The sequence below is a fragment of the Acomys russatus genome, chromosome 7, assembly GCF_903995435.1.
Source record: "Acomys russatus chromosome 7, mAcoRus1.1, whole genome shotgun sequence".
In the NCBI taxonomy this organism is placed as follows: domain Eukaryota; kingdom Metazoa; phylum Chordata; class Mammalia; order Rodentia; family Muridae; genus Acomys; species Acomys russatus.
Genome location: NC_067143.1, coordinates 27,678,979 through 27,705,450, shown reverse-complemented (window position 1 = coordinate 27,705,450; position 26,472 = coordinate 27,678,979). Strand labels below are relative to the sequence as shown.

Below are 26,472 nucleotides of genomic sequence, written 5' to 3'. Positions count from 1 at the left end.
CTGATCTTCATCCTCAAATGTCTACTAATACTTCTAGTAGTACACTACTCCTCCCAAGAAAGTTTTGGACTTTGCCCAGAAATGACGTGTTCCCTCACACCATGTAAGACTGGATGTAAGACTGCAGATAGAGGGACAGGAGAAGCAGCTCAGTCGGTACAGTGCTTGCCTTGCACATGTTCATGCACGCACAGAGGCACACTCATACTCACACAGAGACACATGTGGTTTCCCATGGAGTGAGGATTGTACATAGCTGCTATTTAATATGGACACAGGGCAACTTACAGTGGGTCATTTTGGTAGCACGATATCGATATACTCATGAGGACTCTGAAACATAGAACAGGGAATCGGAAGGGAAAAACCAAACAGAAACAGAAAACATTGCTTAGTTCAATATTTCATGTTTGGAAAATAGAAGAATGAGGCCACAAGCCAAGGGATATGGGTGGCTTTTGAAAACTGGATAAAGGAAGTGGATTCTCTCCTACAGTCTCTAGAAGGATCGTCGTGACCCTGTGAGAACCTTCATTTTTCCTAGAGAGACCCACTGTGAGTGTCCTCCAAAACTGCAACGTAATAACTCGATGCTGTTGGAGACACTGTTTGTGATATTGTTATAGCAACATAAGGTAGTAAGCCTGTGGAATATAAGCCTTCGTTCAACTGTGAGTCAGCCTTATAACTATAATTGCATATAATTATACGATAGGTACCTTTGTGAGCAATAACTAGGCAAGCTCAATTTGTATTCCAAGGAGCATCATTTTATGTTGCGCACCCCAATAAACCACCTTAGAATATAGCAAGTATTGAAATCACTTTAGGAATATGTTCAGAATTAGTTCATTCAAATCACTACATCTGCTTGGCCAGCATGTTCCCTCACATGTTCCTTTCAATAGGAAGTCTGGCTTTGCTAACATAGTCCCAGCCAGCTTGGAATCCAATAAGAGCCTCCCACTATCCAAGGAAAACGTTTTGACCAGTTGTGTCTGGCTACGTAACTTGAGTAATTTGGTGCTTATGTGATGATTTTCGTTCTGCTAATTTTTACTAACAGTACCTCAGGCTTGACATATGCGTACATTCTAAAGAAGCCCAAACACCAGGAAAGCGGACAGATTCTTCTAAGTTTAGTATTCGAGAAAGGAATGAATGGCTATTACATCTTGGAGGTATGTGCATTGACAGAAGTCTATAAGTTAAAATTCATATTTAACAAGGAGTTATTATAATTTGAAGAAATTCTACCTTACGATGTGCATTGTTATCTGGGTATGCCCTTTAAGACAACTGTAAATAAGTAAGTGACTTTTGTTTCTCAATCTCTCAAGTGGGGTTGTAATAGTTAATATTTACTGTCACCTTCACTGGATTTAAAATCACCCGAGAAATAGCCCATTTCAATTTTCCTATCCTTTTCATGGGTATGGTCACCAGTGCTTTAGTTCTCGTCTGGAAACCCAAGTTAAAGCAGCAGGTGAAAAAGAAAAGACTGGGGAGAAAGAAACAAATGCTGAAGAAAGAAACGTTTTAACTTCATCATCCAGCTCCCTAAGCCTTTTGGTTTTCCCAGTCTCCCTTGGACAGTTAATAAGATTTGACATTTTTAGAGCTGCCTTCAAAAACAAAGACTTGGAAGGTCTAATGCATCTTGCTTTCTTGTAGGATGCGAAAGAGCTCAGCCACCAGGTGCAGCATGCCCCCTCCAGTGTGGAATGCAGCAGCTGGCCCACAGCTGGAGGGTAATGAGCAAAGGACAGAGGCTCCCAACAGGAAGTGAAAAGCAATCAATGTCCAGACTAGACTTCAAGAGCGACAGGAGGTGACCAAGACAGCAAGGGCAACCAGAGGCAGCAGGAGCGTGAGGTGACACTAGGGAATCTTGTGACATTGGGGGAGGCTATCAGTCTTACTCCTTTGTCAAGGGCAGAGGGGGAAACTTTCTGTTTAAGGGCCTCCTCGGATCTTCTCTTATGGGAACTGAGTCTTCCTAACTAGAACTAACCAAAGTAAGGATCACGGCTTAAAGACAGCAGGCATCAGTTTCTTTTTTTCTTTAATTTCTTTTTGTTTTCTTATTTATTCGCATTACATCCCAATCTCAGCCCCTCCTCCGTTTCCTCCCAGTCCCCACTCTCTCCCCCCCTCCCTCTCTCTTTCCCTTCCCCTCTCCCTGGACCCCGTTCCCCTTCCCTAGTCCTCCGAGTGGGGGAGCCTTTCTCTCCTACCAACTGACCCCAGCCTATCAAGTCTCATCAGGACTGCATGCATCCTTTTCCTCTATGGCAAGGTAAGGGACCTCACTGGGAGGAAGTGATCAAAGTTCAAGCAACAGAGTCCGTGGCAGGGACAACCCCTGCTCTCCTTAATTGCAGACCCATATGGGGACTGAGCTGCTTACGGGCTACATCTGAGTGGGGTGCCTAGGTCCTCTCCATTCATGGTCCTTGTTTGGTTCATCAGTCTCAGCAGCCCCCTGGGTCAAGATTTGTTGTTTCTGAGGTAGCATCAGCAAGAAGCAGGGTGTCTCTACTGTGCCTTGGGGGCTGGGGTGTCCTGCTTCTGATTGGAGAAACAAAAGAGAGTTGATTTGTGTAGCACATGGCTACTATGTGTTGTCCCTAGCACAGAAAAGCCAGGACCATCGCTTTTAGGTTTTGTTTGTTTTTAGGATTTATTTATCTTAAAATGTACATGTATAGGTGTTTACTGTATATCTGTTCACCACATACCCTCTGAGGTTAGAAGAAGGCGTCAGATTCCCTGGTACTGTAGCCATAGACAGTTAAGAATTATCATGTAGATTCTGGGACTCGAACCTGAAGCCTATAGAGGAGCAGCCAGTGCTTTTAATGGCTAAACCATCTCTCCCGGCCTAAGAGCCACCACTAACCTTGGGAGGGTTAAAGAGTGTAGTCATTTCCTGACACTCTGAAGACTAGTTTCCTGGAGAACTTGTCTCACACCTGTAAGATTGCAACACTGTTTCCAGTGTGCTCATTTTTGACATTTTTAGTGCTTCTCCTTAAATTACATCCAGGCAGCAAAATAAATGAGGGTAGAGACCCGAAGCAAGCCCGTAGTTGCTTTTTTTTTTTTTTTTTTTTTTTTTTTTTGAAGAAAGTAAATAGGCAAATGTGTCTCTGAAATTTAACTCAGCCCTGGGATCTGCAGGCAAGCAGGTGTGAGCACACATGTCATGTTATGAGATGACAATAGACTCAGCCCCAGGCGGGAGGAGGGGGGTGTATGTACTAGCAACAGACGCCCCACAGGTACCAGCACGAACACAGTCCGGTCATTTCCCCAAGCACTATGTGTTGTTCTTATTTTCAAAGAAAAGCCTTCCTAGGAGGGGATTCTAAGCGTCTTTTAGGGACTCTCCCAGTGAGCCCCTCACCTCACTGGCTTCACTGCAGACTCCATTCTAAGTAGACGTAGCAGTGCAGTTCACCTCAAGAGCCCATCAGCATCTACTCCCTACTCCACCCCTCAGCCAAGGGGCAGCAATGGCTTTAGGCTTGGGGTGGGGCACTAAATAAATGACTGGCAAATAACTCTTTCCGTGTATTGTAACATACACCGGAAGATTGTCCTTGCGCAGAAGCCTGTCCTCGGGCGAAACCCCTCAGGCATTAGTTATAACTTGCACATCCTTGGATTTGGATTTAAAGACGATGACTAACTTTTATGAAGCACATGCTGTGTGCCAGAATGTGTTCGTGGAATTTTCTGAATACTTAACATTTGTTCTCACTCCCCAGCTTTCTCCACATGTTTTTTAAAATTTTTTTATTAATTTATTCTTGTTACATCTCAATGTTTATCCCATCCCTTGTTTCCTCCCATTCTTCCCTCCCTCCCATTTTCCCCTTATTCCCCTCCCCTATGACTGTTCCTAAGGGGGATTACTTCCCCCTGTGTATGCTCAAACCCCTACCCAGATCTAGCCAATGGACAGAACATTCTCCACAGTTGAGTGGAGAGTCGGGTATGACTTTCACACGAACTCTGGTGCCTCATATTTGACCATGTCCCCTGGAGGGGGGACCTGGTGGCACTCAGAGGAAGGATAGCAGGTTACCAAGAAGAGACTTTATACCCTATGTTATTTTTGTTTAACAGATATTTCATAATCCAAGATTAGCTACAAGCATAAGAAGAGGGAGAACTCAAATCCAAGGCAGCCTGACTTCCGGTTCAATCGCACATCACATGAATGGCATTTACCTGTGTAGTCAGTTCCTTATCTCAATAGTCCCACCACCACCTTGACTTCATGGATGGTGAAACTGTTGCCTCGTATGTGAAATTACCAAGCCAGGATAAGAATGGCTTAGACACTGAAGGACACACTCTTTCTAGATACCTGGGTTATAGTTCAGAAATCTTCACAAGGAGAGGTTGAGGGAATTTTTTTTTTTTTTAAATGGGTCGTCAGATTGAGTGTAGGAAGAACCTTGTGTTTGAGAGATTTACGTAGCAGACCCATTTACACATGAATCTTTTATGCTGTTCATTTACCTAATAGTGATTGTCCCAAGCATCGTCCATTCCAGAGAAAATCCTTATAGCCGAAGCGGTGACTTGCCTTTTACTCCATGTAGAGTGAGAGTAAGCTCCTGGCTAATGTTTATGAGCTCCACCTCTGATAGTAGGCATGAAAGGCTCTGTTTTTGTTTTAAGTCACTGCACAGTGTGTGTACCTTAATACCTTAAAATGAATGACAAATGCATGATTTGAATTAATGTGTCTAGCATCGTATAAGCAAATAAAGAATTCAAACCAACATGAATCAGAGCCCTAAATTCTCCTTTATTCCCCCAAAGCACATTGATTCCGGTCTTGAGTTCTGACAAGTTGATGCTGCTGCAAAGAAGGTAGAAGATGCAGGAAGTGCTTTAGTGGAGGCTGGAGGCTCCTTCTCCACGGAAGCTGTAATGGTGGGACATGGAGGCAACAATGAAAAGCAGCGAGGCACACTTGTGCATCCAGAAAAGGCCATTGGAAGAGAAATATTTGAATCCTGAAATTAAAGCAAATAGTCATGGTGCACACATAATAAATCGACATTTCATATGATAATTTAACATTGCTAATGGCTACAGTGTGTCAGGGTGTTTAACCCAGACGTGGAAGCTAAGTCCCTATTGCTGAAGGCCCCTGAATAGGAACAGACCTGGATGATCCCTCAATGAAGGCTAGCTTTTTAAGGTACCAGAAGGTACCATGCAAGCTCCCACAGGAGGGAGGCAACCAACAGTCCTTCCCAGTTATTATACCTACGAATTGCATTAACATCTAACAGGACACAATAACCCACAATACCTTGTTGGTAACCAACATCTCTCTACCAGGACTTAAGACCTGCTCAATAAAAAGTATACCATATCTGGCACTGGAAATCTAGCTAACTAACCAGCGCTAGTGAGATCATAACTGCTAATTTACTAAGACAGTATAATCTCTAACAAAAGTCTACAAACATTTGCTTTATGCCCACAGGTAAGTATAGTCTTCACTCTTCGTCAAGGGAATTTGTCTTTGCAGAGATCACTTTAGAAAACCACAACCAGTCATTACATAGTGTGGCAGAGCCTAGTTCCAGTGGCTACATCTGCAAAACATTCTTGAACCTGAGGCTCAGGGAATGTTGCTGAAAAGGGGGTGGGAAGAAAATAAGACATAGGAGCAGTGGCTTTGCTGTGAGATTGTGTCCCCTAGTAACATCAGAAGCTGTATCTGCAAAGTCTCAGCAACATGGCCACCCAAATGTCAGCTGAATAAGGGAGACACTGACAAATATACCAAAATGGATGGAGAAAAGCCCACGAGGCCTCAACCATACACAAAGAACTACAGGTAACTAAGTAAATCTGGAAATGAGAGAGATGGACCTCCTCAGTGAAGAGAACATAAATTGGTTATACAGTACCAGATGATGAGCCCTAAAAGTTTACATACAAGTAATAGTATATGGCCTCAACAGATTATACATAGTAATGTGTATGTGTGTGTATGTGTGTGTGTGTGTGTGTATGTTATATTATATCAATTAATGAGAAAAGAGGTTGTAAATTTGAAGAACAGGGAGGGGTATATAGGAGGGTTTGAAGGAGGAAAGATAAGAGGAAATGCTATTAAAATACAATCTCAAATGTGGACACGTACTGGGACTTGCAGCCAGACTCTTAGGGAAGAGCTTGAGTTGTATGAAAGAGATGATGGATGGAAGAATAGGGGTCAGGTGGGGTGGGGAGTGTGTTGGTTGTCGGGAGCTCCACAAGGAGACTATCAAGGCTGACAGACCTGGACCCAATGGGGTCTTCACGGACTGATACACCAACCAAGGACAGTCCAAAGAGAGGACCTGGAGCCCCTGTTCCGGTGTAGCCAATGGATGGCTCATTCTCCACATGGAAAGCAGGGAGGTGGGGTGGGGTCAGGGGGAGTGAGGGACTGCCTCTGACAAGATCTCTGGTGCCCAGAATTTGATCACTCCAACTTGGCAGAGAGGCGCTGTGGGAACACAGAGAGGGGGATGTTGACTGTCTAGATGAGACCTGGTAGGCTGTAGTCAGATGTGGGGGGATGAGGACCCTACCTGTCAGAGGTCTAGGGGAATGGAATAGGTCAGAGGTGTGGGGAAGGTGGGAACAGGAAGACAAGAGTGAGGGGATTACAGCCTGGATGTAATGTGATAAATTATAATAATAACAAACAAAGTACAATCTCAAAAATGTCAGGGATATAGTTTTAAAATTATTTTTATATCATTACATGGTTAAAAATTGGTTAAAAAAAATCTCTTGGGGAGGGGCTAGAGATGGCTCAGTGGTTAAGAATCCTTGTGATTCTAGCAGAGAATCAGAGTTCAATTCCCAGTATCCATGTCTGCAAACCGACTATGCTTGTAACTATGGCTTAAGAGGATCTGATGCCTTCTTTTGACGTCTGTGGGCACCTTCACCCATGTTCACATGCCTACACACAGGTACACACATACACATAATATAAAAAGAAAAATGAGTCCTTAAGATATATGTATTTATCAGTAATAAAACAACTGGATGTGACCAAGTCAGGAATTGATCTCTTTTGTCTGACTTGAAATCCCAGTTTCTTCTAGATTACACTAGATTTCTTGTGCTACTGCAAATATTCAATAAATAACCCCAGAAGTAAATTTAGTGGTGCAGCTTTATTAATAAGACTTCCTTTTAGGGAAGTAAATGCCTAAGTAGGTGTTTTTTTTTTTTTTTCTGTATAACGGCCAATTTGATTTTAAAAAATATTTATTTTAAGCTTACTCTGAATCACTTCACTGTGTACAGAGAACTAAAGGATTAGCAGACACCTTTTCATTAAAAAGTGTATTACTTTCTCTGTCAAATGTGACAGACAGTTGTGCTGAGAACACTACTGTGGGTTGGCGGATGTGGTCTCAGGACTGGGAATGCCTTGCTCCAGGCTCTTCTGAATTGCAGTGCTGCCATTGAGAAATCAGCTGCTAGTCTAATGCATTTTCCTGTATATACATCTTGTGCTTTTTCTCTTGCTGCTTTCAATCATCTTTCTTTGCTCTGTAAACTTAGTATTTTAACTATGGTATGTTGTGGGAAGTTTCTTTCCTGGTCTCATTTAGTATTCTGGGTACTTCTTGTGTTTGTGTATTTTTCCCTTGCCTGAGAAAATTTTCCTCTTTGATACTGCCTATATTATTGACCAGGAGTCTTTTCTCTTATCTATCTTTAAAATTCAAAACTTTGTTTTTTTTCTCATGGTGTTCCATGCTTCCTGTATGTGCCTTTCCTGTTTTTTTAATCTTTCATATTCTTTGCTTATTTCATCTAGATCCTCTACTGTATCTGCCAGTACTGATATTCTATCCTCTGCTGGATTCACTTACTTGCAAGGTCTTTCCTAATTTTCTATTTGTATTACTGAATTTTTCAATCTCATCTTCATTTTTCCTTGAGTGTTCTCCAGCGTTTCTCTTTATTGACTTCAGTTTTCACATCGTGATTGCCTTCACCATTTCTCATGTTCATCAGCCTTACGTTTGTATTTTCTTTGGCACCACTTGGTCATTTTTCTTCTTTAAGTTCGCTTTTTTTTTTTTTTTTAGGTTCATTAAGCTATTTGTTTATGTCTTCTTTAAACTCCTTGAAATCTACAATGAAGTCTATGATTGTTATGTCTTGCTTGCTAGGTTATTTTACTCTCGTTCAGTTCAGGGCCTGTACTAGGGAATGGTGCCACCCATAGTAGGCTGGGTCTTCCTACATCAATAAACAATCCCTTAAAACAGGCCCACCAGTCAATCTAACCTAGGTAATTTCTAATTAAGACTTTCTTCCCAGGTGATTTTAGCTTGCGTCACAGTGACAAATAGCCAGCAGAAATGGTGAAACAGAAATTAGGTATAGGGATAATAAATCCAGACCATTGTTTTTCCACTGTTTACACTAAAGGTAGGAATTGTAGAATGCGCATATTGCCAAATAACATTGTAATTTCATTTTTTAAGCGTTTAACTGGGTTTAACAGTGTCATTCCACTTTCAGTGTTTTTGTAACAAAGCCCTGTAGTGCTGATTTGCTGCAAAATGCAAAAGACACCATTATGTTGTAATCAAGGTACACGTTGCCTCTGAATAGGTCCACTCAGAAAATCTGTTCATTAACCAGTTTAATTGTTACACACAGCATAGCTGGCAAATGGTAGGACCACTTGACTATCACAAATTTTTTATGATCTACTGTGCTGATTTAGGCTTAGAAAATACTCATTATATATTGTCTGAATGAATAAAATATTTTTACATGTAATTAGTAGGTGAGTTTTGATCCTAGGAAAGGTATATAGACAGAGATATAAGGTCAGTATGATGGGTTGCATTCTGATGGGTGTTGGTTGGATACTGGGTCTCCTGGGTTGTTGTTGTTTTTATAGCTAATGGTCAGCTGAGCAACATCTCTAAACAAAGGAATAACATACTCAATGTAACTTAAGATTGATTAAAGCGCAGTTAACTTATAGATAGGGCGGAAAAGGAACCCAATCATAACACAGCCCGGTTGTGAGCTAAATGGCATCTGAAAGGAGGGATTAGTTTGAAGACAGTGAAAGACCAAGCATCTCTGAGGAAACCTGGATGAATTACCATCTAAGGACATCCCAAGAGTGCTGGGATTAGCCCACCTCTGCTTTTGATTTGAGCTATATTTTTAAGTAGTGAGTGAAGCAAGGCACCCGCCCCTCCCATGATCCATTGCCCATCTCTCTCTCTCTCTCTCTCTCTCTCTCTCTCTCTCTCTCTCTCTCTCTCTTTTGGAGGCGGGGAGGAAAGAATTTATTTCATTTTACAGCTTATAATCCATCGTCCCAGGAATCCGAGGCAGGAACTTGAGGCAAGAACCTGGAAGCCGGAGCTGATGCAAAGGAGTGCTGTTTACTGGCTTGATCCCCACAGCTTGCTCAGCCTTCTTTCTTATAGTGCCCAGGAACACCAGCCCAGGAGCAGTACTCCCCACAGTGAGCTGGGTCCTCCCACACCAATCAAGAAAATGCACTACAGGCCTGCCAATCTGGGAACATTTTCTTAATTGAGGTTTATTCCTCTTTCCAAAAGAACTGTAGTTTGGGTCAAGTTGACCCACACACTTTGAAATTAAAATGAGAACTGCAGAAAGTATATGGAAGAATAAAGAAATATGTTTAATAACTAGTAAAAATGAGCACAAATTATTATCAGTCATCAGTAGAAGAACTTTTCTGATAAGGTCCACTTATGTATGTAAGGGCACAGACAGCTATGATACATATTACTGTCAGGAGACCGAACATCAGTTTTGTAGAAGTGCAGTGAAAAGATGCTCCACAGTGAACTCTCAAAGGCTGGGCAACATCCACGCAAGGCATAGGAGTCCCTCCAAGGATAGTCATTTTTGACATTTCTGGTACCAGAGCCAACACAGACACAATAAGCATGAATAACATTTGTTCCCATTGAGTTGATAACATCAAGCAAAGGCCACAACAGCCACATCATCTTTTTGTCAAGTCTGCACACATACAAAGTTATGAAAAGGAAAATAATGGTAAGTTCAAGCCCAGTGATAACGATGTACGAAAGAGACCATAGATGTCATAGTTACTCCCAACCACAGCATTTTCACAAAGCCTTTCACAGTCAAGCAGAAGGGCAGATTTCTTTGTGCTGCCGTTGAGCCTCCGTCTTGGCCTGTACAGACCCAACAGCTTTACTTCTCTTTCAAGCCTTCTCTATTACGTGTTCTCTTTAGGACTCGTGGTAAATCCTCAACTGCCGCGGCTGAGCTGGCAAAGCCTCCTCTCCTGACCCACCTCTTGAGCAGTCAACATGACCTAATTACTCTCTACAGTCTCCTACAGAGAAAGACAGCAGCTCCAGACTCCCATCCAGACGTTCAGCAAAACTGGGTCAGTTGCTGAAGCAAGGGGGAGCCTGATGGCTGGCTATCATCCAGTCCTGTAGGGAATTGGGGCAGGCGCTGTGTTCTCCAAGAATTGCCTCTATCTGCCTTTCCTCTTAAACACACATGGAGACTCATGGGCAAAAAAATCACGTGCCCGTACACATTCATAGTCAATCCAGCTGGGAGAGGTGGCCAGACTCAAATTGCCTTTTGTAATTCCCTAATTAAGTCTTTATTTGTACCAGCTTCCCAAGGGGACTGGTTTCCAGTAAGGGATTAAAACCAGCTTGTATCTAATTACCGAACAACTCCTCTACCTTTGTTTCCAAACATGTTTATAAATTTCTTATAATTAAATTTCCCCTTCGGGAAAGACTGCTTGGTTGCACATAGTACTCATAGTGAGGCATGTCCCATAACTTCCAGAGTGTTCCATTCTGATAAAGCCTGAGGTCTCTGCTGTACAGAGTGGTGAGAGCACAGTAAAGGGACCACCTGGTCCGAGTTCCTCTACCATCTCTCCTATCCTTTGGTAACCAAGTTATGTCAGTTGCGAGGGATTCTCCAGGAAAACAAGATGGCAGCTCAAGGTTGTGAACATGCTGCTCTGTTGATCAAAAAGTCTATATTGCTGGGCTGGCTCCTTGACCCACATTTTTGTTTGTTTGTTTGTTTGTTTTTGAAATGTATTTTTTCATGAATAACTAACCACAATTATTAGTCTGAAGCATATAGATGGCAAGATATAATAAGAAAAAAAACGAATAAAAATATGCTAAGCAGATAGGCCCAGGAAGATACAAAACTCACTTACTACTTGTTGCTCTGGTGTCCCTGTCAGCTTAGGGAAATAGGGACATATGACAAAATTCATCACTACTTCATTGTTAGAGACGGGGACACTGAGAATGAAAAGTCATTTTCTATCACTTTTTTCATATGCACAAATCTTTAACAGCTCTATTTTGAAGTACATGCTCAGGGCATTAGCACACACTGGGCAAGGCCTTCCTTCCACACTGTTTTCTATGCCTTTGGTCACTGTACTGGCAAGACACTTGGATATTTCCTATAGCTCTTTTGACAGATGAGGCTGCATTACAGTAACATATATTATAGCTATGAAATATGAATAATAATTCATAGTTTGATGAACAACTTAAAGACAAGGGTCATTCTCCAGCTCTAGTCAATCCCCAGTCCACGTTCTTAATTTTCCTGAATTAAAACAAGACAACTTTCTCATCCAAACGTGGTTCACTGAGGTGACATTCCCTTTCTGAACAAGAAAGGACAGTCCGTAAGAAAGGAGAATAGACAGGTAAGTCATTTGTGCAGATTTGACTTGGGAGACCGATGTCCATCTCAAACAAGAGGCTGCTGGGACTCTTTTAAGCTAGCCTGAATATATTCCACTTTTATTGGAATTAACAACAGCATTTCTAGTGGGTGATGAAGTAGCCATAGTGACTTGAGCACTGTCTCCTGTAGTTGTCAGCCTTCCTAGATGTTTGCCAGTGACCTGCTCCCACCACTCAGTTCTTTAACCCAGTCGCCACTAGCCAAGATTTCACCCACATTGAACCACTGAGCTCCATACCACACTCGACAGAGTGTGGGAGGGGCCTGGGGCCAAATTCGAAGCCAAGTTCAGCTGGCCTTTTCACCATAAATTGCTGAGAGTGTTGAACCTCCTGGGGACGGATTTAATAGCTCTCCGTGCCTGTTCTTCTCCTGGAGTAGTAGAATTCAGTTTGATAGGCGGCTGGAAAAGGAGGCTGGAAGGCACGGGGCTATGTGTTGGGGATTTTAAAAAGTATTTCACACTTGTTATTTGGGGATCTGTGATTCATGTTTCTAAATGGGTGTGCACGCACAGAATACATCAGGCTTTGGTTTTAGGTGCAGGCTGGAGGGTGCAGGGGGCGAAGCAGCCTTTTCCATAGCCAATGGACGGTGTCAATCATGTTGAATGGGGGTCGAGCTCCATCCAAAGTCCATCCATCTTAAGGATGTATCCAGAGCTCACCCAGAGGCTCCAAGCAGAGGTTCTATCCAGTTCTCCATCTAGAGCTTCGTCTCGAGTCTTACCCAGAGTCTCATTCCATCCTGTAACTCTATCTGGAGCTCCCTTCTGACCTCACGAGGAGGCTCCAACTAGAGTGTCCCTTCACAGCTCTCTCCAGAGGCTCTCTCTTGAGACTGTCTGGAGTTCATCCGCATGCTCCATCCAGAAGCTACACGCAACTGGCCTTTCATACTTATACGTCCGTCTTACACATGCTATCTAGAGGCTTGCTTGAAGGATAGAAGTTAACACTTGGACATTATCGTTGCCTTGAAATATACAGAGCCAAATAGGCTTCCTGTAAGTATTGTCAACTCTAAAATGGGGAGGTCCTGAATAACACCATGACACCAGTGGCCAGAGAGTTGGGTAGGCCATTGGAAGCAGGAAGAAACAGTCTTTCTTCTGGATCTGTAGTTGGAATGCTCAGAAAGGCCCTCCCACCAGGAAATGAGTAATCGCCCTGACTTGGGGATTGCTGTCTATTAAAGCGGTGCTATGAAGACTCTCAGGTCACAGTGTGGCCTCAGTGGTGGTGGTGGGGAGACTCCTGACAGCCCAGGCTCTGTTGCCTGACTCACCATATGACTTTTGGCAATTTAACTCAGCAGTTCTACATTGAAGTTTCCTTCAGTGTAACATGGATCGTAATACCCTCCTCATAAGGTTGCCACAAAAATGCGATGTGCTAACCCCCTCTTTGAATTTTTAAGTGACTCATGGTCTAGTCCATGCAAGCACCCGATAAGTAATAGGTATTTATTAAGCTTTCACTGTGTGTGGTGTGTGTGCATTTCCCAAAAGGTACTCAAACAGCCTTCATGCTTTTCAGTGACTGCCTGCGACTCCTCTCTTCTTAAGCATTCTTTTTAGTTTGTATTTTGAGGCATAGTCTCATTCTGCAGTTCCCTGTGGCCTCCAACTCACGATTCCCATGCGTGTGCCTCCTGGGCACTGGTGGTGTAGGCATAAATCACCACCCCCTTTTCGCATCTCTCCTTGCACTGCTGAAGTGCCCTGTGGGCAACACAGTAGACTTTTCCTTTCCCTTTCTGCCTAAGGAACTGTGCCACTGCAGCTTGGAAGGCTGTCCCTGCTTGTGTAGTTTCTGCTTTGCAACTCTTTTGGTGGAGAAAAGCTGTGGGCTGATGTTTCTCTCCACTCTCCCCTTCCCCCACCCCTTTCTTCAGTCTGGCAGTTCTAAATGGGATGACCAGCCTCTCCAGAACCTCTTCCATTAGGGTGGGGCTGCATCTCTTGACATTTATTACGAACATCTGCCCACGTGTATTTTTGTTTGTTTTGACTTGATTTTTAACTTGGTGCTCTAAACACTTGCTTTGCACTTGGGTCAGGCTCGAGAGGTCCTACTCCTAGGACCCCAAACAATCTGGACTGTGGAGATGCTCTTCTTTATTTTCTTCCAGTAGTCTATTTGTTCAAACATTGCTTAAGGAAGTATAGGAAAAACGAGTCCTAATACTCACAATTGTCTGACCTTCCACCCTGGAGCTTCCTGATCTGTTGACTTTTTCATGAATGAAGAGAGATTACAACAAGGATTCTAAGTCTCTAGGCTGAATAGGCATAAACCACGTAACTCATAACTCTTTCCAGAATGCTGCACCTCTCCCATAATTGTTGATCAGGGCTATAACAGACTGAACCGTCCGTCTTCATTGCTAATTTTTTTAGATTTAGGTAGAAAAAGATCTCTTTTATAGCTACAGTTTTACACCTAGATGTAAACTCGAGGCCCTCTTTGGTATTCTCGACCTCTATACAGATGCTCTGTCAGCAAGACGTGGCCTGACATGTAGAAACAAGCACAAAGCTGCTATGGATGGGCTTCTCCCAATGAATCCAGGCCACAGTTGACAGGCCCAGTGGCTTCTCTGCTCTTGAGTTCAACAAAATGGCCTCTGCCAACCTCCTTTGATCCCAGAATTCCTCTGCCTTCACCCTGTACCTTCAGCTGGTTTGGAGTCGTTCTGTTACTTGCAGCTAGTAACTTCGTTAATATTATAATATTGTGTTTGTGCTTCACAGGCCTCCGTTGCCTGACATTGTTTGAAAAGTATGCATATTCTGTTAGCAAAATTATAATGACCACTTTATCAGTTATTTCCAACAGTAAACAAATCAAAACAAAAATGAAAAACAAACAAACAAACAAAAAAACAAAGATGGCGTGCTGTTCTGTGCTAACAGCTCTGTTTTTATTTATTTTGTTTCGCATCCATGGAAGAGGTGATGAAGGCATGTCTGAGAAGAGGAGAGAAAAGAAGAAATGAGAGAGTGTGCCAGGTTTTTCCTCACAGGCATAGGCCACACTTAGATGGGTGTCCGGTGCAGAGCCTGTCTGAGCCTAATGCCAGGAACTCAAGTCCTGGTACAACATGGGAACTTTCACCTGAGGTGTACCCTAGGAGGCTGGATTCGTGGCGCTCTGCCCTCTGACACCTTCTGTGGGTTTGCCAGTGCTGAGCACCATTCCAAGAATCTGTTTCTCCATCTTCTCAAAGTCAACTGGACCCAGGAAAGATCAAAATAACACCATCAATCAACTGGGCTTGTTCTTTAATAATAGCTCGTGCCCAAGAAGCTGGGATTAGCACTATGCTTTGCCCTGTACAGAACCACCCACAGTCTTCATTGGCCCTCCTGGCAGCTCAGGAAGCCATGACTCAACTGGGGAAGCCAAGAGAGTGGTCAGGTCTTTCAAGGGTAATTTAGCTTCATGTAGCAACTCTGATTTATTCTTCTTTTCCTCCTTCAGATGATGGACACTCTTTAAGTGAGTGACTTAGGCTGATGACAGGACTGGAGGTTTGCCAGCGTTCCTTCACTATCACCTCCTAGACTGTATTCTATGACATCTTTGCACACTGCTCTTGAACTCGGCTGTCTACTGCTCCTGCCTGTGCCTTCCAATCCCGCTTACATGACCCATGCAGAGAACCAGGAACATCAGAGCACTAGCAGATCAAGTTAAGACTGAAGGACCGGGAGAGACTGGAAGAGAGCCTACAACAGAGTTCTATAAGGGAGCTGTACCTGAGTCTGGTGCTGGAGACATGCAGATAAAGCTGTGGCAGGACCATCACATATAACTGTAAAGGCAGCTACACACCTCCAGGAGAAACGGTTCAAACAGACTAGTTTCTCCCTCCTGTGTGAACCAAATTTTCCCCTAATGTCCCTGCAATAAAACAAAGCTTTAGAGATTAACATTGTAGTGTAAGGCATGTGTAAGAATTAAGTTTTTAGGAAAAAACAAAAAGGAGAATTTAGACAATCTCACACGGCTAGAGCAGGGTTTATTTCACGCCAGAAAGGCAGCATTTAAGTCCTGCCCAGAGCATCATCAGGGTACAGGTCCCAGTCACTCGGTGACCAGAGTTCAAGGGTATAAATATCACATTCTTCAAGCTGGGGTTTTTGTAGCTAAGGATAGGGAAGGGAGAAAAGAAGACTCCTTAAGAGCAGAATGGGGGGAGTTGGCTGTTATCCTTAAACAAGTTGTTTTTAAAAGTTAGGGGGTCTGGTGTCTCCCTTTGCAACCACTAGGTGTCTGGGTTTGGGGTAGCTGCTTTTCTTCAGCAATGCCCAACTTTGAGATCAGGTTTAGCCTTGTATTTGGGAGGAGAAATTCTTCTAATATACAGAAAGACATTCTAATTTTGATAAGACAGCAAGAAAGTAAAACTTAGGGTAGTGTCTGTTGGCATACTTTTTTTTTTTATATTAACCATAACTTTTTAAATTAACAAGTAGTGAACAGGACACTTTAAGATACTATTTACTACACACTGAAATAAACAACTGCTGTAAATTGAGAAACCCAAAACATTTACAGTAAAATGTGCTTACACATAAATATGATCAAATTTATTTTAAGCCCCTGATAGGTCCTAAATACATGCAGTTACCATGTAAAAACAAGACCATGAGTTAATGCAAAAAAAGAAAAAAAATCAGTCACCAAAACTAGAAAAGAAACAATGAAACATACTTTTAAAGATTGTTTTTATCCTGAGTTCCTTACATTTCTTTCTCCATACTCCGCCACAATCCCTTCCAACACCCCAACACCAGGTAGGGGAGAAAGAACGTTAGTGGGGAGGAGGGGGCATAGTTTTCCTTAGCTGTTTCCTGATGGCCAGGGTCGTCGGGTTCCTTAGGGAAAGTCCAAACCTCATTTCAGGATCTCTCCAACTTCTTGTCAAATGGCATCAACAGCAACCAGAAACAGTGGCAGGGGAGGGGGGAGGGCAGGGGGGAAGCACCAGCAACCTTCCTGGGAGCCCCCAGTCTGTCTGTGGGTCCGGCTTTTATCCCCACTGACAAAGACCACACCCCCGCATGAGGTAGTTCACAGCTGTCAAACATCAGGTGCCCTCTCAGGAGGCAACTATCAGCTGTGGACAAACTGGAACAGCCCCCGTATCCCACACCTGGGATTAAAACAAAAAACCTGTTTACGTATAAACCAAAACGTCCACAGCAAGTGTCAATAGTGCTGAAAGAACTCTACAAGCTCTCAATAACCATGTTTTAGTGTCTCTAGCAGCCATGTGTTTAGGGACACCCCAAAGATAACCTGAAGTCAGGCAAGATGGATTATTTCTACCATAGACATTGGCAGGTACTCAAAGGAAGGGCCTCTCTACTCCCTACAGAGCTATATCACTGAGCCACAACCCCCAGTCCAAGAAGGGAAACGGAGCATTTCGAGTGAACTGCACTTCTTCACTTCATAATTGTATGAATTTCCCAGAACAAAGAGGAAAATGTCCAGAGCAACATATTTTGTCAAACTTTTCTTTCTCGCTTTTAGTTCGATTAGAAAATGCTGTTTAAAGTGGCTAGTATGATTCAGACAATGGAAGCATGGACACCTCTCCAAGGCCCTATAAATTACCATTTGATTTGTGAGGAGAACCGTCTGCCAGGCATTGTGCTGCACTGTGTATGACTCACGGCCATTCCCTCATTTGGCTCTCACAGCCGTGTTGTAGGGCCAGAAGAGCCTTGATCACAGATGAGAGAAGGAAGGCCCTGAGGGGGTCAGTGCCTTCCCAAATGTCCCATAGTTGGGAAATATCCAGCGTTGGTGCCTTTGTTGTTTTTATAACATATGTGGATACCAGGTATATAAATCATACCTTGATCCCATGCAAATATCATATTACATATGGTGTCAAATCCATAAAAATCTCTAGGCAGATGCTAAACAGAAAGACTTAATTCTTGATATCAAAGGCAGAATAAAGTTTAGTCTATAGGGAAATTTGCACATTTCTCTTTTAAAAAACACAAAAATTCTAAGCTAGAAATTCAGATCTGTAGGTTTCTATTTAGTAGCCAATAATGTTTGCCTCAAAGAAAGGTCAAAAGCAGAGCTTTGTAGCTAGAAACTCTCAGGAAAGAATAGCGTTGTCTTCAGAGACTTTACGGAAAGAAAAAGAAGAAACTTCATAAAACAGTTATTTCAAGCTATCTAGGAATTTTTTTTTAAAAAGCACTGCAATTAATGAAACTGTGTTTGGAGTCAACAGTCAAACTTACTGAGCATGAAAAAATGTACATCTTTAGCAATAACAGTATCCGAGTCATATACTGTGTGTCTGGAAGGCATTCTTTCCCAAATGACCAGGCTAATCCAAGTGCACCCCTGCTTAGAAGTACAAAGTAAAGAAGCAAAGAGGAGGAGGGGGAGGGGCAAGGAGGAAGAGGATGGGGAACTATAGCAGAACAGCTGCATTGTGGCTAATTTGCAAATCTCTGGGATTCACAGCACAGAGCAAGGACACTGGGCCTCTGTTTCTACCGTTTCTAGGGAATTGGGGAGTACAGGGGACCTTTCAGGATTTGATGCAGTGACAGTTACTTTCAAGGGTTTGCAAATGTCAGTCTCCTCTAAGGGGACTGCTCAGGAACTCACGTGGCTCATGGTCTTGGGGACTTTGGATAACACAGTCATGGCGTCCTTCTGATTTGCTCCCATCAAATTAAAGTTTTTAACCTCTGTGGGTCATTCAATATTAACACATAACTAGCATGCAGGGAAGTAGGGAATCACTAAGGAGCAGCAAGAGACTATTCAGTCTGCCTACATTCTACCAGGTCTATGAGGTGACTGATTCAGAGATGAGGCCAGGCCACAGGACCCACTGGTATCAATTTACTAGGTTTCTATAACTTACATCTATCAAATTAATGAGGTATAGCTGTCCCTTCATACTCACAGGCTCCACAACCACAGAATCAACTACCTTTGGATAAAGACCTCTCAAAAAAAAAAAAAAAAAAAAACTATGTAAGAAATTGATCAAAATTACCGATGGTGTTGACAATGGCATTTTGATGGATAATAAGGTTGATTAGGCAAAGCCAGATGAAGTTATTTTCCCATTTTAAAATTTCTCTTGCTGCCCATTAAAGTGTTTAAAATGGAAAGGATCATCGTTTAGAGTGGTTTACTTTTACTTAAACCATGGTGTTAAACATGTACTTTGCAGTTTAGCCCAGGTTTCTGGGTTAAGGTCAAAACCCCATTATAATGAGTGAAATTTATTGAAAAACAAAGTCATTGGGAAAACCTATACTTCAATGGACAAATATATATATATATATATGCGAAATACACTTCTAAATTTAGTGCAAGTGTCAGAAAACCAAATTTCACAAGTTGTCCAATCTTATATGGAAAACATAATATTGTTCATTGATTTTGCAGTATTTTTCACACTTCCAGCGATTGAAAATACAGGTTTCCCTTTCCATATGATTTAAACATTTTTGTATAGCATAAGTCTAGAATGGCAAGTTTTGAGGTGTATCTTTATAGCAGAAAACCTTGCACCATGCAGGAGACACACCTTTATTGCTGATTTGTCCTGCTATGTATTCTGGAAGATTCTATAAAAGTGGGTCACACAAGGGTGTTCTGGCTTAAATAAAGGAAAAGGACAAGGAAAAGAAAGCCTCTGCCCTAAGGGTACAGAAATGATGACTGTAGCTATGCTGAGCTTTACCAAATGCCTGCTCGAGTGCAGGCTGAGAAAGCCACAGGGCTGTTCTTTCTTTCTCTTTGTCTTTCTCTTACTCCTTTTGCCTTTCCTCATTTTCTTTCTTTATCTTTCATCTCTCTCTCTCTCTCCCTCCCTTTCTTCTCTTCCTCTTCCTTCTCTTCCCCTCCCTCCTGTGTGTTTGAGTATACTGTGCCTCCTCTGTATGGTATACGTAGGTATGTCATTGTGTGTGGGTTCTCATGTAGATGTCAGGGGGAGCTGACTTCCGTGTCTTCCTCTATTTATTTCCACCTTTTCTTTGGAGACAGGATCTCTTGCTGAACCTGAAACTCAACGACTCAACTAGTTTTGTTGGCCAGCAAGTGCCACAGAGTCTCCTGCCTCCACTGCCACCATACAAGGGGTTTTTAATGTAGATCCTGCTGCTCTGAGCTCTGATCCTCATGTTTACACAGCAAGTTCTTTATCCACTGAACCATCACTTCAGAACCCAGTAGGTCTGTTCCAGTCTTGGTCTATAGTAAACATTTTCCGGTCTCTAGTTCCTTGTTTAAAAGACATCTTATTTTTAATTTTGTGTGTGCATGTGTGTCTGGGGGAAAGTGTGTGCATGTGAGTGCAGATGCTGTAGCACACCAGAAGTGTCAGATCCCCCTAGGGTTACAGTAACCTGCCTGATGTGAATGCTGGGGCCCATGTTCAAGTCATCTGCAAGAGGATGCTCATAACGACTGGGCCATCTCTGCAGCCCATTCTTCTTTCTTATCAAGAAAAGACAGAGGTGGAATTATAGGGACAGATCCTGATAGTTTTACACTCTTGTCTGTGGCTGTGTAAACACAGAGAGGCCGCTGAAACACTGGAGTAAGTGTGCTATTCCTTAGTGAATGAGCCTGGAGTGGGCAGCCTAGAAATCACCCTTAAACTTCACATGATTTTTTTTTTACCATGCCTGCATTACCTCTTGGGCGTCCACATTAAGTGATAGTAGTGGGCCTGTGTCCCACCCACCCTGCCCCTCTAGAATATTGCCTCCACATGTCTGTCCCAGCTCTGGCAGGAGACGCTGATTATGGGGCTGTGAGCAATCTTGCCAGATGTCAGAACCTCCCCTCAGGGCTTCGAGGTTGGCAGTGGCCCAAGCTGGGGCCTGTACGTTTGGCAAAAACTTGCCCATGAGTTTGGAGAGTATCAGGAACAGATTTTCTAAGACATTTTTTCCCCCTTTTAAAATAATATCAATCTCATCAATGGAAAGGGACTTCAGTCAGGGTGCAACCCTGCAGAAGCCAGGCTAGGAAGGAGCTCTGATGCTCGAGGGTACCAAAGAATGGGTATCCACACAGACCAAAAAGGTTTTTTTTTTTCTTTAAAGATGCATACATGTAAACAGTGTGGTGGAAGATGATGCAGCTCTGGCCATGTTGGAGACCTCTGCTGGGGAACTCCTCCTATATTTGCCATCACTCATTCACACAGTGGATCCTGTACCGTTTGAGCCTTGCAGCTGAGATGCTTTATTTCAGTCCAGCTTTATTATTCTTTAGTGTGACTCTCATTGTCTGCCTGGCTACCCTGCCCAATCGTGATGATGGGGAAGGAGATGCTATTGGTCCCTTTCTTATCTTTTGGCTCCTGTCTGGAATGGGATTCTCCAGCACACAGAAACGGGAGCTGGAGCGAGGTACATGGAAGGTTTATTGAGAAATGACATCTATAAATGGGAAGAGCTGAAGCCAGACTAGACAGGGAATGTCGTCTGAGCATGACGCACAGGTCTGACCTTATTAGCAGCCCAGGATATTTCCAAGCATACACCGTCACTAGAGTACCAGAGAGATTCTTCATGTGGTGGGAAGTGCTAGCCCCTCATATCACCACTTGCTTCCACACTATCTCCAAGGGTCACCTGAAAAGTCTCTGCCATTAGTGCCCCCTACTGGGCTGGGGAATTGAGGGGGGTCACTCTAAGAACAGCAAGCCCTCAGCCGTCGGATAGTCATCTTTCTCTCAGCTGATCAGCTTGTAGGATTAAGGAAGGATGTCTCCATGGTTATCTCAGTCCCCATCCTCTTGATAAATGCTCTCCTTGCCATATTGTCACTTCTCAGGCAGATGTATGTGACAGATGCTTGCCATAAACCCGTACTGAGGTCAGCTGGTCAGGCTTTAGGTATCTACATGTTTCCATCAATATCAAGGATCAATGAGATAACATAACTCACTCCCAGAATACACACTAGTGATAGGCAGAGGTGAGACAGCACAAGACACAATGCAGAGCTTATACAATAGTATCTGTTGGCTTTCATTGGCAATGGTGACCATGTGTCTCCCGGATGTGCTCACTCTGCCTTTTACATAAGATTTGCAACAATAGTAAGACAATATTGCAGCCTCCTGTGAGGATTAGTAGTAAGAATATAGCATCAAGTGGGCATGCCTGGAGGGAGCTTCTAAGGTGGGAAAACCCATGCTAACTGTGGGTGGCACCCTCCTGTAGGCTGTGGTTCTGGACTGAATAAAAAGGAGAAACTGAGCTGATGGGCATCTTATCTCTCTCACCTTCCTGGTTGAAAATGCAGTTTGACCAATTTCCCTAAGATTTTTCTGCATGGATCAGACTGGGAGCCCAAATAAACCTCCCACCCTAGAGTTATTATTTTGGCGTTTTGTCAGAGCAGTAAGAAAACTAACACAATTTCATTTCCCAATGAAAAACACAAACCTTGAGGAATTTAATAGATTTCCCCCCAAAATACATAGCCATTAGTGGTACAGTGATATTTACACCCATGCATGGCCCTAACATACTACCCTTCATCACCAGTCATGGTTTCTGTGGCATTCTAAGACCATCTTCAACAGTGTTTCGATTTAGGATTTTTCTGCTTTATGATTGTGTGAACACTATATGTGTTCAGTACAAGCCACACTTCAGATTTAAATTGAAAGTCTTTGCCCAGGATAATGTGATGTTACACAGTGGCGACAGCCTCAGTTCCAGACAGCCAAAGGCATCATAAGAAAAAAAAAAAGCTGACAGTTAACAGTGATGTTAAACTGAGGTGTTTGGTAGGGGAAGCAGATTCAGTGTGTTTTCTCTTGAGAGATTTGCAGCTTACGAGAGGTTCATGAGGACACAGGGCCCTCATAAAAGCAGGGACGTAGGTATTTCCAAAGCACACTCTTTTGGCTTTTGTCAAATGTAACATTTTGATTACTAGCAGTTCAGATAATTGTGTATATCCTCTGATACCCCGGTAAAGGTAAATGATCATTTTCTTGTATAAAGAGATCCACCTAACACATTTCTGATTCCAGTAAGCCCACAAGTTCATATTTTTCTAGTAGCAAAAAAAAAAAAAAAAAAAAAAAAAAAAGATAAAAATTAAGGAAAATGTCACAGATGTTTACAAGATGAAAGCCTCTTTCTCATGAGACTACGACCATCACCAAAATTATTCTGAGATAGTTACAAAATGTTGTGTGCATTAAATAAATTGGATTTGCCTCAACTTTGGAAGCAAGATAGTATTTTTAAGTAAAAATATTGGCATGCCTGGTATTTTAACAAACACTGATTCAAGAATGGCTTTTTACATGGTTTTCCCCCAAATCAACCAGAAAGCAGATCTAATAATTATCAGTTTTATTAACATCTTTCATTCACCATCTGTATGATGTATTAATGTAGAACTATCGAGTGCACAGCACCCTTATCCCTTGCTTTTACAACAAGATCTTTGTATTGTTCAGACCCAGCTTTACAGAACAATTAAAATAGACTGAAAGGGTGATTTATGAAGATTTCTAAGACATCAGCTTGGACTCTGGAAAATAAAGTGGACACGCCATTTTTATTTGCATGGTCATAAAACTGAAGAGGAGAAAGAACTCGCATTTGTGGGCAGCTATAAATTATAGCCTTATCAAAAGGAGTACAGCCAGTTTTATTTAACCTAAGGCTGAGGTGCAGAACATATTACACAACTCATGGGACTTTTACGTTTGTGTCTTAAAAAAAATAATTTGGATTATTTAAAGTAAAAAGAACTTCCTTGAGCTTGTCTTGGTTGCTGACACGTGTAGCCATTGAACATTGGAGACTGAGGTAATGTGTAGACATGTGTACCACAATGTGTGTATCCACCCATTCAATGATGGACACAGGTTAAATGTATGTTTTAGATACTGTAAATGAAGTGGCAATGTATGTGTGAGGAAATATTTTACATTTTGACTTAGTGTTTTTAGATACAGGATGGATTGGTCATACAGCAGTTCTGTTTTAATTTTCAAAGGGACCTTCACACTCTTGTCGATAGTGATTGCTAATTCACATGCCCGGCAACAGTGTTTTGATGTTCTTTTTCTCCTGCACCCCTTCGCCAACATTTCCTCTCTTTATTTCTCTTTGACATCCATCACTGTGCTGAGGCTGAGATGGTACCACACAATCAGTTTGATTTGCATTTTGCTGAGGATGCAGGATGCTGAGCACCTTTGTTCACACCTGCTGTCAATTCACAGGTGTTGCTTGGAGAGGCATCAACTCAATTTTCTAGCATTTGGCTACTGAGGTTTTGAGGTCCACATATACTTTGCATATAAACCCTTACCTGACACAGGCTATACTATTCTATCTTGGACAAATTGGGTTGCACATCACAATAGTTTAAAAGCATCACTCAGTATTTCTGCAGCACACCTCTCACAATCGGATTCTCCTCGTTCCCTGTATATTGAACCCTGACATTTATGCCCCTGTGATTTCTAACATTCTCCACCTTCTGTCTTGTGGGATAAATTGTAGCTATTTATTTGCATGTAAACAATGGTAGAAAGGAGTCTGTCAGACATTGTGCCCTTTATCAAGAAAGAGCCTTTAAAAATTGTTTTGCATAACAAGAAGCCAATCTGTGCTTGTATCTTTAATCCAGAATGAAGTTGTATATAGCACAGTGTGTATAAGTAAAATCTATTGATTTTGATTTAGAGTGCACAGGATAATCTGTGAGAGCTAAAACAATTGGAGACATTACATGGCTCATTCACTGTGGAGTGTCTTTCTTATGCCTATAAAAGACTACAGTGGTATTCACCTATTCAGATCTCTGTTAGGAATTACAGATGAAGCTGTACCTGCAAAGGGAGATTGAGCTCATAAAAGTCTGAGTATTTCCTCAAATTCTGACCAAATATTATGAAACAGAACATCAACACAATGTAAGATTTTTACATTCAACACCACTCATATGCCTGGTGTCTAGGGAGGCCAGAAGAAAGTGTCATTCATCTCCCAGGAGCTGAAGTTACAGACAGCTGTGAGCCACCACGTGGGTGCTGGGAACTGAACCTGGGTCTTCTGCAAGATCAGCGATGCTTTTAATCACAGAGCCACCTCTCCAGCCTCTTCTATTTAAATATTTTTCTTTTTTATTTATTTTTCCTTTTTAATATTTTATTAATTTATTTATATTACATCTCAATTGTTAGCCCATGCCTTGTATCCTCCCATTCCTCCCTCCCAATCACTTTCCTCCTACTCCCCTTCCCTATGTCTGTGACTGAGGGGTACCTCTTCCCCCTCTATATGCTCATAGGGTATCAAGTCTCTTCTTGGTAACCTGCTATCCTTCCTCTGAGTGCCACGAGGCCTTGCCATCAAGGAGATGTGGTAAAAAATGGGGCATCAGTGTTCATGTGAAAGTCAGTCCCCACTCTCTACTCAAAGGTATTTAAATATTTTTAAAGAAAGCCCAGAGTCACATGGCTTTCACATAGAATTCTACTAGGCTTAAAGAAGAATCAAAGAATCAATACCAATTCTCCTCAAATTATTCTCAAAATCAAAACAGATCATTGCTCAATTCATTTTGTGAGGCCACAGTTACCCTGATACCCAAATCACATAAAGACCTGACAAAGAAAAAGAATTGTAGACCCATTTCCCTTATGATCATAGATGCAAAGATTTCAACCAAATGCTTACAAACCAAATCTAAGAACACATGAAAAAGATGAACAACCATAATCAAATAAGCTTAATCTCAGAGATTTCTAGATGGTTCACTTTATGGAAATTAATAATTGTATGCACCCTAAAAACAAACAGAAAGAAAAAGACCACATGGTCATTTCATTAGATGCAGAAAAGGCTTTTGACAAAATCCATCACTGCTTTATGATAAAAGTTCTAGGGAGATTGCAGATGCACAGGATATACCTAAATATAATAAAGGCAGTTTACAGCAAGCTGATAGCCAACATAAACTTCAATGGAGAGAAACTCAAAGCAACTCCATTAAAATTAGAAACAAGACAAAGTTGTCTATTTTCTCCATATTGATTCAATATAGTACTTGAAGTCTTAGCTAGAGCAATAACACAGCTGAAGGAGATGAAGAGGACACAAATTGGAAAGGAAGAAGTCAAAGTATCTTTATTTGCAGATGGTGTGATAATATATATAAGTGACTTTTAAAATTTTACCAGAAAACCCCTACAGCTGATTAACACCTTCAGCAAAATCAATGGATACAAAATTAACTCACAAAAATCAGTAGCCCTGCTTTCTACAAATGACAAATGGACTGAGAAGGAAATCAGGAAAACTATCTTTCACAGTAGCCTTAAATAATATAAATATATTGGGGGTGACTCTAATCAATCAAGTAAAAGATGTGAGTGATAAAAACTTCAAGCCTTTGAGGAAGAAATTTAAGAACTTATGAGAAAACAGGAAGATCAGCCCAGTGAGGTGGCACATGCCTGTAATCACAGCACTCTGGGAGGCAGAGGCGGGCAGAGCTCTGTGAGTTCAAGGCCAGCCTGGTCTACAAAAGGAGTCTAGGACAGCCAAAGGTACACAGAGAAACTGTATCTTGAAAAACC

At 42.1% G+C, this 26,472-nt stretch overlaps 1 pseudogene; it reads right to left on the bottom strand.

Moving 5' to 3' along the window:
- Positions 1-2,025: 2,025 nt before the first annotated feature.
- Positions 2,026-26,472, bottom strand: part of LOC127191924 (chemokine-like factor) — a 92,188-nt pseudogene continuing 67,741 nt past the window's right edge.